General features: G+C 43.2%; 1 long non-coding RNA gene across 1 annotated transcript; it reads left to right on the top strand.

The window, feature by feature from the left end:
• Positions 1-565: 565 nt before the first annotated feature.
• Positions 566-2,779, top strand: LOC137063673 (uncharacterized). Its single transcript, XR_010901415.1, has 3 exons — positions 566-849; positions 1,506-1,549; positions 1,716-2,779. It is a non-coding gene; the product is annotated as an uncharacterized lncRNA (long non-coding RNA).
• The last annotated feature ends 9,331 nt before the right edge of the window (positions 2,780-12,110 follow it).

The raw sequence follows: 12,110 nt of genomic DNA, 5'->3' as shown, positions 1-12,110 counted from the left end.
TTTTGTTTTTTGTTTTTACAGAATTTTCCTGTTTTTTCATTGTACAAGAAATGCCTGGTGTTTTACAGATATTCGCTGTAATTTAAATTTCGACTATTAAATTTACAGGAATTGCTTGTATTCTGGTAGCCTATTACATCTGTTTGTTTTTTTTAAGATGGATTTTTACAGAATAATATGTAATTTTAGCCTACATAAAAGTGTGATTAATATTTTACAGATTTTTTTCTGTAAAATTAGAAAAAAGTAAACGAATGTTTAACTACAGAAATCAGCAGTCATTCAACATGTTTTACTTACCATTTAAGATAATGTGTTGGTTAGTGAGTTGTTTTAGGCTAAATAATAGTATTTGTACATTAGGCCTATACATATTAGTCTAACTATAAATTGGATTGTAGCTACTAATCTTTTAACCTTTAACCTTGCAAACAAAAAAAAGAAGCTAATTTTGATAATTTTTTGCACTGACTAATTCTCCCCTAAATTTCCTAACCACATCTATTCATGTACATTTGATGGGTTTGTGTGTGTGTGTGCGTGTGCTTGCATGCGCGCGCGCGTGACGCAGTTTCAAATTTGCTGCCGGTTAATTTTCCGTTAGTCACGCCCACAACAGTTTGCGGAGAGGTAACGTTACAGTGATGTTAGAGCGGGTGATTTTATTTTATTTTAGGCTAAGCTACACTCGTGAAGTGAGTCGTGAGATTAACTGGATTTGAGCAGCCGTGAGCAGGATCTCGGAACTATGTGAGGAAAAATAACGCGCCATTTCAGCGAGAATGTCTCGGCAACTACAGCGACTTTTGACAAGCAGCGGCCATCATATCAACCGATCACTGGGCTGAGGTAAGAGTCTCATTCTATGATATTTATATCGTGTGGCTGCACATTGATGTTGTTGGTTGTTTTAAAGCTGTTGTTAACATTTCTAATCGTTGTTCAGTCACATAACTGGCGTTGAGAGTAAAACACTGAAAATTATAGCAGTTCAGGCCTCTTTCAATTTTCCATCTGTTTAACCAAGAAAGATTAACTTAGCTATTCATAAAGTTTGAAAGGTTGTATGTGGTAGTTATGTTACCGTCATTATATATTTTGAAACAATGAACTAACGTTATCGATTAACTATAGACCTATATATAAATAAGTTACACATATATATATATATATATATATATATATATATATATATATATATATATATATATATATATATATATATATATATAGCTCTGGAAAAATGAAAATATATTATATTATCATCGATCCAGATGATTGGACAGTTACGTTACACCCCTAGAGAGTTATATGATGCAGCTAACGTTAAGTCAAAGTAATATAATTTTACTTTAATTATAAATACTGTAAATTTAGCTCAGCTTCCAGATCACATTAGGTTGAGGTTTTTGGTCTCAGTAAAACATGCTGGCATGTTTTAATTCATGTAATAGTCCTATTTTTTTATTTGTATTATTTTTTTATGCTTTTTTGTGTGATTTCAGGTCCTGTGGAAAGACTGGAGGTCTACAGCAGGTGAGCATTGCAGGTGTGGAATAAGGGCACTGTTCTTCTCATTCAACAAATTCTTTGTTTGCATCTTATCATGCAGCTGTTTTGAATAGTATTTTGTTATAATTGCAACTAGAATAATTCAGAAACATGGCTTTTCCTATCACTGCTATCCTGACACAGCTCTCTACCCTTCATTCCAGCGGATGATCAGCCGTAGCTGCTCGCATCTCAGCCTGCTTGATGGAAATTTCCGACCTTCACCTGGATGACCTTTACCTTCAACTGAACCTCGCCATGACGGAAGTGCTCGTGGTTTCAGCCAGCCCTACCTTTGTGTTATAACTGATCAGTTAATCTTCACAGACCACATTGCTAGAACTGCCCGATCTTTAGATTTTCCTTGTACAGCATTGGGATGATCAGGCCATTCCTATCGAAACATGCTACACAACTCATCCAAGCTCATGTTCCAGCCACTGGCATCAGTGTTTGCTGATGCACTGTGAAGACTTGCGCTGTGAAGGCAAATGGCGCATTGTGGTGCCATCCCAAAGAGGCACAAAATCACTTTCACAGACCTTTATCTGGACTGTTCCATGCTGGTGGAATAACCTGACTAACTCCAGCCATTTTCAGGAGACCACTAAAGATGCATTCTTTTGTGAACACATGACCCATAAAACTAGCTCTTTTCTGTTTAACAAAACTGCTAGACTAACTAAAAATTGTCACTGCACTTATTGCTGCTTCCATACTCTTCATTTGTAAGTTGCTTTGGATAAAATTTAATTGTACATGTATAAAATAATAACTGCAATGTGACAGTATAAAAGAAAGATAATTGTCTTTTAATGTAGATATTTTTGCATATTCTAAATTATATACTAAGCTTGTATTTCCTACAACTGAAGTAACTTGACATATGTGTTATGTAAAATGACTAATAATGTAAATGTGCAGTTTCTGTACAATATTTTGTAAATTTAACAGAAATTGGCTGTAAAGGTTGCTATTTATGTACAAGTAGGCCTACTTAATTTAGAGGTTGAAGTTGTGAGTGGTTCTGTTCAAATAAATATTAATACTGTAAATATGCAAACATGTTTTTGAATTGATGTGCTTACTGCATTTTTATAAATAATATCTTAGTTATTGTACATAGAAAACATATATTTTAAAAGTAAATTACTGTAGATGGACAGCAGGTTTGTAAAATAAATTTGATTGAAAATTTAATGTTTTATGTGTAATTTAACATAATTGATCCGTTTTTCCACAGTTTAATAAATTATAATTAACATTAATATACTGTAATTCATTTTTTTACAGTGTAGGTGAACATATAGGTGCATATATGCACACATATATGTGCATATATGTACATATATGTGCATATATGTACATATATGTGCATATATGTACATATATGTACATATAATATAGGAAAACGGCCAATTTTATATATGTCACATATATTAAAAACCTATATCAAATCCTATATTAAAACATATATGTTTATATAGGTTCTTTCCATGTGGGGAGTTCTTTATTCACATGCCTGTATTGCAGTTACATGAAAGTGAGACCTTTTTGGAAAAAAAACTCAATTGTTATTGGAAGATTATTTAGTGGGGCCAGTAGGGTGTTTTCACATTAGCAGAATATGTGGGAGATAGTTGCTATAGTTTGAGTAAACTGTAATGCAATACAGGTGGTAGCTCATTCTGAGGGGCATTTTGACCCCTCAGAATTTGCTACCTATACAGATGGTAGCTCATTCTGAGGGGCATTTTGACCCCCTCAGAATTTGCTGCCTATGCAGGTGGTAGCTCATTCTGAGGGGCATTTTGAGCCCCTCAGAATTTGCTGCCTATACAGGTGGTAGCTCATTCTGAGGGGCATTTTGATCCCCTCAGATTTTGCTACCTATACAGGTGGTAGCTCATTCTGAGGGGCATTTTGAGCCCCTCAGATTTTGCTGCCTATACAGGTGGTAGCTCATTCTGAGGCGCATTTTGATCCCCTCAGATTTTGCTACCTATACAGGTGGTAGCTCATTCTGAGGGGCATTTTGAGCCCCTCAGATTTTGCTGCCTATACAGGTGGTAGCTCATTCTGAGGGGCATTTTGATCCCCTCAGATTTTGCTGCCTATACAGGTGGTAGCTCATTCTGAGGGGCATTTTGAGCCCCTCAGAATTTGCTACCTATACAGATGGTAGCTCATTCTGAGGGGCATTTTGAGCCCCTCAGAATTTGCTGCCTATACAGGTGGTAGCTCATTCTGAGGGGCATTTTGACCCCTCAGAATTTGCTGCCTATACAGGTGGTAGCTCATTCTGGCTGCCATTTTTACCCCCTCAGAATTTGCTACCTATACAGATGGTAACTCATTCTGAGGGGCATTTTGACCCCCTCAGAATTTGCTGCCTATACAGGTGGTAGCTCATTCTGAGGGGCATTTTGAGCCCCTCAGAATTTGCTGCCTATACAGGTGGTAGCTCATTCTGAGGGGCATTTTGATCCCCTCAGATTTTGCTACCTATACAGGTGGTAGCTCATTCCGAGGGGCATTTTGAGCACCTCAGATTTTGCTGCCTATACAGGTGGTAGCTCATTCTGAGGGGCATTTTGATCCCCTCAGATTTTGCTGCCTATACAGGTGGTAGCTCATTCTGAGGGGCATTTTGAGCCCCTCAGATTTTGCTGCCTATACAGGTGGTAGCTCATTCTGAGGCGCATTTTGAGCCCCTCAGAATTTACTACCTATACAGATGGTAGCTCATTCTGAGGGGCATTTTGAGCCCCTCAGATTTTGCTGCCTATACAGGTGGTAGGTCATTTTGAGGGGCATTTTGATCCCCTCAGAATTTGCTGCGTTTCCTTATGGACCGTTTTATCAAGCTGGAACACATCTGTTCTACTGTAGCGTCCCATGGCCAAATCCTGACTCCCCACCGCAACTAACTGGGTTCTAGCCAGGATGTAACGTGAATTGGGAACTTTTTTTTGAAACACTATTTTGAGCCCCTCAGAATTTGCTACCTATACAGATGGTAGCTCATTCTGAGGGGCATTTTGAGCCCCTCAGAATTTGCTGCCTATACAGGTGGTAGCTGATTCTGAGGGGCATTTTGACCCCTCAGAATTTGCTGCCTATACAGGTGGTAGCTCATTCTTGCTGCCATTTTTACCCCCTCAGAATTTGCTACCTATACAGATGGTAGCTCATTCTGAGGGGCATTTTGACCCACTCAGAATTTGCTGCCTAGACAGGTGGTAGCTCATTCTGAGGGGCATTTTGAGCCCCTCAGAATTTGCTGCCTATACAGGTGGTAGCTCATTCTGAGGGGCATTTTGATCCCCTCAGATTTTGCAACCTATACAGGTGGTAGGTCATTTTGAGGGGCATTTTGATCCCCTCAGAATTTGCTGCCTTTCCTTATGGACCGTTTTATCAAGCTGGCACACATCTGTTCTACTGTAGAGTCCCATGGCCAAATCCTGACTCCCCACCGCAACTAACTGGGTTCTAGCCAGGATGTAACGTGAATTGGGAACTTTTTTTGAAACACTATTTTGAGCCCCTCAGAATTTGCTACCTATACAGATGGTAGCTCATTCTGAGGGGCATTTTGAGCCCCTCAGAATTTGCTGCCTATACAGGTGGTAGCTCATTCTGAGGGGCATTTTGACCCCTCAGAATTTGCTGCCTATACAGGTGGTAGCTCATTCTGGCTGCCATTTTTACCCCCTCAGAATTTGCTACCTATACAGATGGTAGCTCATTCTGAGGGGCGTTTTGACCCCCTCAGAATTTGCTGCCTATACAGGTGGTAGCTCATTCTGAGGGGCATTTTGAGCCCCTCAGATTTTGCTACCTATACAGGTGGTAGCTCATTCTGAGAGGCATTTTGAGCACCTCAGATTTTGCTGCCTATACAGGTGGTAGCTCATTCTGAGGGGCATTTTGATCCCCTCAGATTTTGCTGCCTATACAGGTGGTAGCTCATTCTGAGGGGCATTTTGAGCCCCTCAGATTTTGCTGCCTATACAGGTGGTAGCTCATTCTGAGGCGCATTTTGAGCCCCTCAGAATTTGCTACATATACAGATGGTAGCTCATTCTGAGGGGCATTTTGAGCCCCTCAGATTTTGCTGCCTATACAGGTGGTAGGTCATTTTGAGGGGCATTTTGACCCCCTCAGAATTTGCTGCCTATACAGGTGGTAGCTCATTCTGAGGGGCATTTTGACCCCTCAGAATTTGCTGCCTATACAGGTGGTAGCTCATTCTGAGGGGCATTTTGACCCCTCAGAATTTGCTGCCTATACAGGTGGTAGCTCATTCTGAGGGGTATTTTGCTGCCTTTCCTTATGGACCGTTTTATCAAGCTGGAAAACATCTGTTCTACTGTAGCATCCCATGGCCAAATCCTGACTCCCCACCGCAACTAACTGGGTTCTAGCCAGGATGTAACGTGAATTGGGAACTTTTTTTTGAAACACTCAATTATTATTAGAGGATGTTTTAGGAATGCCAGTCTGAGTTCTTTATTCACATGCCTGTATTGCAGTTACATGAAAGTGAGACCTTTTTGGAAAAAAACTCAATTGTTATTGGAAGATTATTTAGTGGGGCCAGTAGGGTGTTTTCACATTAGCAGAATATGTGGGAGATAGTTGCTATAGTTTGAGTAAACTGTAATGCAATACAGGTGGTAGCTCATTCTGAGGGGCATTTTGACCCCTCAGAATTTGCTACCTATACAGATGGTAGCTCATTCTGAGGGGCATTTTGACCCCCTCAGAATTTGCTGCCTATGCAGGTGGTAGCTCATTCTGAGGGGCATTTTGAGCCCCTCAGAATTTGCTGCCTATACAGGTGGTAGCTCATTCTGAGGGGCATTTTGATCCCCTCAGATTTTGCTACCTATACAGGTGGTAGCTCATTCTGAGGGGCATTTTGAGCCCCTCAGATTTTGCTGCCTATACAGGTGGTAGCTCATTCTGAGGCGCATTTTGATCCCCTCAGATTTTGCTACCTATACAGGTGGTAGCTCATTCTGAGGGGCATTTTGAGCCCCTCAGATTTTGCTGCCTATACAGGTGGTAGCTCATTCTGAGGGGCATTTTGATCCCCTCAGATTTTGCTGCCTATACAGATGGTAGCTCATTCTGAGGGGCATTTTGAGCCCCTCAGAATTTGCTGCCTATACAGGTGGTAGCTCATTCTGAGGGGCATTTTGACCCCTCAGAATTTGCTGCCTATACAGGTGGTAGCTCATTCTGGCTGCCATTTTTACCCCCTCAGAATTTGCTACCTATACAGATGGTAGCTCATTCTGAGGGGCATTTTGACCCACTCAGAATTTGCTGCCTAGACAGGTGGTAGCTCATTCTGAGGGGCAATTTGAGCCCCTCAGAATTTGCTGCCTATACAGGTGGTAGCTCATTCTGAGGGGCATTTTGAGCACCTCAGATTTTGCAACCTATACAGGTGGTAGCTCGTTCTGAGGGGCATTTTGAGCACCTCAGATTTTGCTGCCTATACAGGTGGTAGCTCATTCTGAGGGGCATTTTGATCCCCTCAGATTTTGCTGCCTATACAGGTGGTAGCTCATTCTGAGGGGCATTTTGAGCCCCTCAGATTTTGCTGCCTATACAGGTGGTATCTCATTCTGAGGCGCATTTTGAGCCCCTCAGAATTTGCTACCAATACAGATGGTAGATCATTCTGAGGGGCATTTTGAGCCCCTCAGATTTTGCTGCCTATACAGGTGGTAGGTCATTTTGAGGGGCATTTTGATCCCCTCAGAATTTGCTGCCTTTCCTTATGGACCGTTTTTTCAAGCTGGAACACATCTGTTCTACTGTAGCGTCCCATGGCCAAATCCTGACTCCCCACCGCAACTAACTGGGTTCTAGCCAGGATGTAACGTGAATTGGGAACTTTTTTTTGAAACACTATTTTGAGCCCCTCAGAATTTGCTACTTATACAGATGGTAGCTCATTCTGAGGGGCATTTTGAGCCCCTCAGAATTTGCTGCCTATACAGGTGGTAGCTCATTCTGAGGGGCATTTTGACCCCTCAGAATTTGCTGCCTATACAGGTGGTAGCTCATTCTGGCTGCCATTTTTACCCCCTCAGAATTTGCTACCTATACAGATGGTAGCTCATTCTGAGGGGCATTTTGACCCCCTCAGAATTTCCTGCCTATACAGGTGGTAGCTCATTCTGAGGGGCATTTTGATCCCCTCAGATTTTGCTACCTATACAGGTGGTAGCTCATTCTGAGGGGCATTTTGATCCCCTCAGATTTTGCTACCTATACAGGTGGTAGCTCATTCTGAGGGGCATTTTGAGCCCCTCAGATTTTGCTGCCTATACAGGTGGTAGCTCATTCTGAGGGGCATTTTGATCCCCTCAGATTTTGCTGCCTATACAGGTGGTAGCTCATTCTGAGGGGCATTTTGAGCCCCTCAGATTTTGCTGCCTATACAGGTGGTAGCTCATTCTGAGGCGCATTTTGAGCCCCTCAGAATTTGCTACCTATACAGATGGTAGCTCATTCTGAAGGGCATTTTGAGCCCCTCAGATTTTGCTGCCTATACAGGTGGTAGGTCATTTTGAGCGGCATTTTGATCCCCTCAGAATTTGCTGCCTTTCCTTATGGACCGTTTTATCAAGCTGGAACACATCTGTTCTACTCTAGCGTCCCATGGCCAAATCCTGACTCCCCACCGCAACTAACTGGGTTCTAGCCAGGATGTAATGTGAATTGGGAACTTTTTTTTGAAACACTATTTTGAGCCCCTCAGAATTTGCTACCTATACAGATGGTAGCTCATTCTGAGGGGCATTTTGAGCCCCTCGGAATTTGCTGCCTATACAGGTGGTAGCTCATTCTGAGGGGCATTTTGATCCCCTCAGATTTTGCTACCTATACAGGTGGTAGCTCATTCTGAGGGGCATTTTGATCCCCTCAGATTTTGCTACCTATACAGGTGGTAGCTCATTCTGAGGGGCATTTTGAGCCCCTCAGATTTTGCTGCCTATACAGGTGGTAGCTCATTCTGAGGGGCATTTTGATCCCCTCAGATTTTGCTGCCTATACAGGTGGTAGCTCATTCTGAGGGGCATTTTGAGCCCCTCAGATTTTGCTGCCTATACAGGTGGTAGCTCATTCTGAGGCGCATTTTGAGCCACTCAGAATTTGCTACCTATACAGATGGTAGCTCATTTTGAGGGGCATTTTGATCCCCTCAGATTTTGCTGCCTATACAGGTGGTAGCTCATTCTGAGGGGCATTTTGAGCCCCTCAGATTTTGCTGCCTTTCCTTATGGACCGTTTTATCAAGCTGGCACACATCTGTTCTACTGTAGCGTCCCATGGCCAAATCCTGACTCCCCACCGCAACTAACTGGGTTCTAGCCAGTATGTAACGTGAATTGGGAACTTTTTTTTAAAACACTATTTTGAGCCCCACAGAATTTGCTACCTATACAGATGGTAGCTCATTCTGAGGGGCATTTTGAGCCCCTCAGAATTTGCTGTCTGTACAGGTGGTAGCTCATTCTGAGGGGCATTTTGACCCCTCAGAATTTGCTGCCTATACAGGTGGTAGCTCATTCTGGCTGCCATTTTTACCCCCTCAGAATTTGCTACCTATACAGATCGTAGCTTATTCTGAGGGGCATTTTGACCCCCTCAGAATTTGCTGCCTATACAGGTGGTAGCTCAGTCTGAGGGGCATTTTGAGCCCCTCAGAATTTGCTGCCTATACAGGTGGTAGCTCATTCTGAGGGGCATTTTGATAACCTCAGATTTTGCTACCTATACAGGTGGTAGCTCATTCTGAGGGGCATTTTGAGCACCTCAGATTTTGCTGCCTATACAGGTGGTAGCTCATTCTGAGGGGCATTTTGAGCCCCTCCGATTTTGCTGCCTATACAGGTGGTAGCTCATTCTGAGGCGCATTTTGAGCCCCTCAGAATTTGCTACCTATACAGATGGTAGCTCATTCTGAGGGGCATTTTGAGCCCCTCAGATTTTGCTGCCTATACAGGTGGTAGGTCATTTTGAGGGGCATTTTGATCCCCTCAGAATTTGCTGCCTTTCCTTATGGACCGTTTTATCAAGCTGGAGCACATCTGTTCTACTGTAGCGTCCCATGGCCAAATCCTGACTCCCCACCTCAACTAACTGGGTTCTAGCCAGGATGTAACGTGAATTGGGAACTTTTTTTGAAACACTATTTTGAGCCCCTCAGAATTTGCTACCTATACAGATGGTAGCTCATTCTGAGGGGCATTTTGAGCCCCTCAGAATTTGCTGCCTATACAGGTGGTAGCTCATTCTGAGGGGCATTTTGACCCCTCAGAATTTGCTGCCTATACAGGTGGTAGCTCATTCTGGCTGCCATTTTTACCCCCTCAGAATTTGCTACCTATACAGATGGTAGCTCATTCTGAGGGGCATTTTGAGCCCCTCAGAATTTGCTGCCTATACAGGTGGTTTCTCATTCTGAGGGGCATTTTGAGCCCCTCAGATTTTGCTGCCTATACAGGTGGTAGCTCATTCTGAGGCGCATTTTGAGCCCCTCAGAATTTGCTACCTATACAGATGGTAGCTCATTCTGAGGGGCATTTTGAGCCCCTCAGATTTTGCTGCCTATACAGGTGGTAGCTCATTCTGAAGCGCATTTTGAGCCCCTCAGAATTTGCTACCTATACAGATGGTAGCTCATTTTGAGGGGCATTTTGATCCCCTCAGAATTTGCTGCCTTTCCTTATGGACCGTTTTATCAAGCTGGCACACATCTGTTCTACTGTAGAGTCCCATGGCCAAATCCTGACTCCCCACCGCAACTAACTGGGTTCTAGCCAGGATGTAACGTGAATTGGGAACTTTTTTTGAAACACTATTTTGAGCCCCTCAGAATTTGCTACCTATACAGATGGTAGCTCATTCTGAGGGGCATTTTGAGCCCCTCAGAATTTGCTGCCTATACAGGTGGTAGCTCATTCTGAGGGGCATTTTGACCCCTCAGAATTTGCTGCCTATACAGGTGGTAGCTCATTCTGGCTGCCATTTTTACCCCCTCAGAATTTGCTACCTATACAGATGGTAGCTCATTCTGAGGGGCGTTTTGACCCCCTCAGAATTTGCTGCCTATACAGGTGGTAGCTCATTCTGAGGGGCATTTTGAGCCCCTCAGATTTTGCTACCTATACAGGTGGTAGCTCATTCTGAGAGGCATTTTGAGCACCTCAGATTTTGCTGCCTATACAGGTGGTAGCTCATTCTGAGGGGCATTTTGATCCCCTCAGATTTTGCTGCCTATACAGGTGGTAGCTCATTCTGAGGGGCATTTTGAGCCCCTCAGATTTTGCTGCCTATACAGGTGGTAGCTCATTCTGAGGCGCATTTTGAGCCCCTCAGAATTTGCTACATATACAGATGGTAGCTCATTCTGAGGGGCATTTTGAGCCCCTCAGATTTTGCTGCCTATACAGGTGGTAGGTCATTTTGAGGGGCATTTTGACCCCCTCAGAATTTGCTGCCTATACAGGTGGTAGCTCATTCTGAGGGGCATTTTGACCCCTCAGAATTTGCTGCCTATACAGGTGGTAGCTCATTCTGAGGGGCATTTTGACCCCTCAGAATTTGCTGCCTATACAGGTGGTAGCTCATTCTGAGGGGTATTTTGCTGCCTTTCCTTATGGACCGTTTTATCAAGCTGGAAAACATCTGTTCTACTGTAGCATCCCATGGCCAAATCCTGACTCCCCACCGCAACTAACTGGGTTCTAGCCAGGATGTAACGTGAATTGGGAACTTTTTTTTGAAACACTCAATTATTATTAGAGGATGTTTTAGGAATGCCAGTCTGAGTTCTTTATTCACATGCCTGTATTGCAGTTACATGAAAGTGAGACCTTTTTGGAAAAAAACTCAATTGTTATTGGAAGATTATTTAGTGGGGCCAGTAGGGTGTTTTCACATTAGCAGAATATGTGGGAGATAGTTGCTATAGTTTGAGTAAACTGTAATGCAATACAGGTGGTAGCTCATTCTGAGGGGCATTTTGACCCCTCAGAATTTGCTACCTATACAGATGGTAGCTCATTCTGAGGGGCATTTTGACCCCCTCAGAATTTGCTGCCTATGCAGGTGGTAGCTCATTCTGAGGGGCATTTTGAGCCCCTCAGAATTTGCTGCCTATACAGGTGGTAGCTCATTCTGAGGGGCATTTTGATCCCCTCAGATTTTGCTACCTATACAGGTGGTAGCTCATTCTGAGGGGCATTTTGAGCCCCTCAGATTTTGCTGCCTATACAGGTGGTAGCTCATTCTGAGGCGCATTTTGATCCCCTCAGATTTTGCTACCTATACAGGTGGTAGCTCATTCTGAGGGGCATTTTGAGCCCCTCAGATTTTGCTGCCTATACAGGTGGTAGCTCATTCTGAGGGGCATTTTGATCCCCTCAGATTTTGCTGCCTATACAGATGGTAGCTCATTCTGAGGGGCATTTTGAGCCCCTCAGAATTTGCTGCCTATACAGGTGGTAGCTCATTCTGAGGGGCATTTT

Source organism: Pseudorasbora parva, chromosome 24, assembly GCF_024679245.1.
Source record: "Pseudorasbora parva isolate DD20220531a chromosome 24, ASM2467924v1, whole genome shotgun sequence".
In the NCBI taxonomy this organism is placed as follows: Eukaryota; Metazoa; Chordata; class Actinopteri; order Cypriniformes; family Gobionidae; genus Pseudorasbora; species Pseudorasbora parva.
Note: the sequence above shows the minus strand (reverse complement) of the source record. Positions and strands in the feature narration are given on the sequence as shown.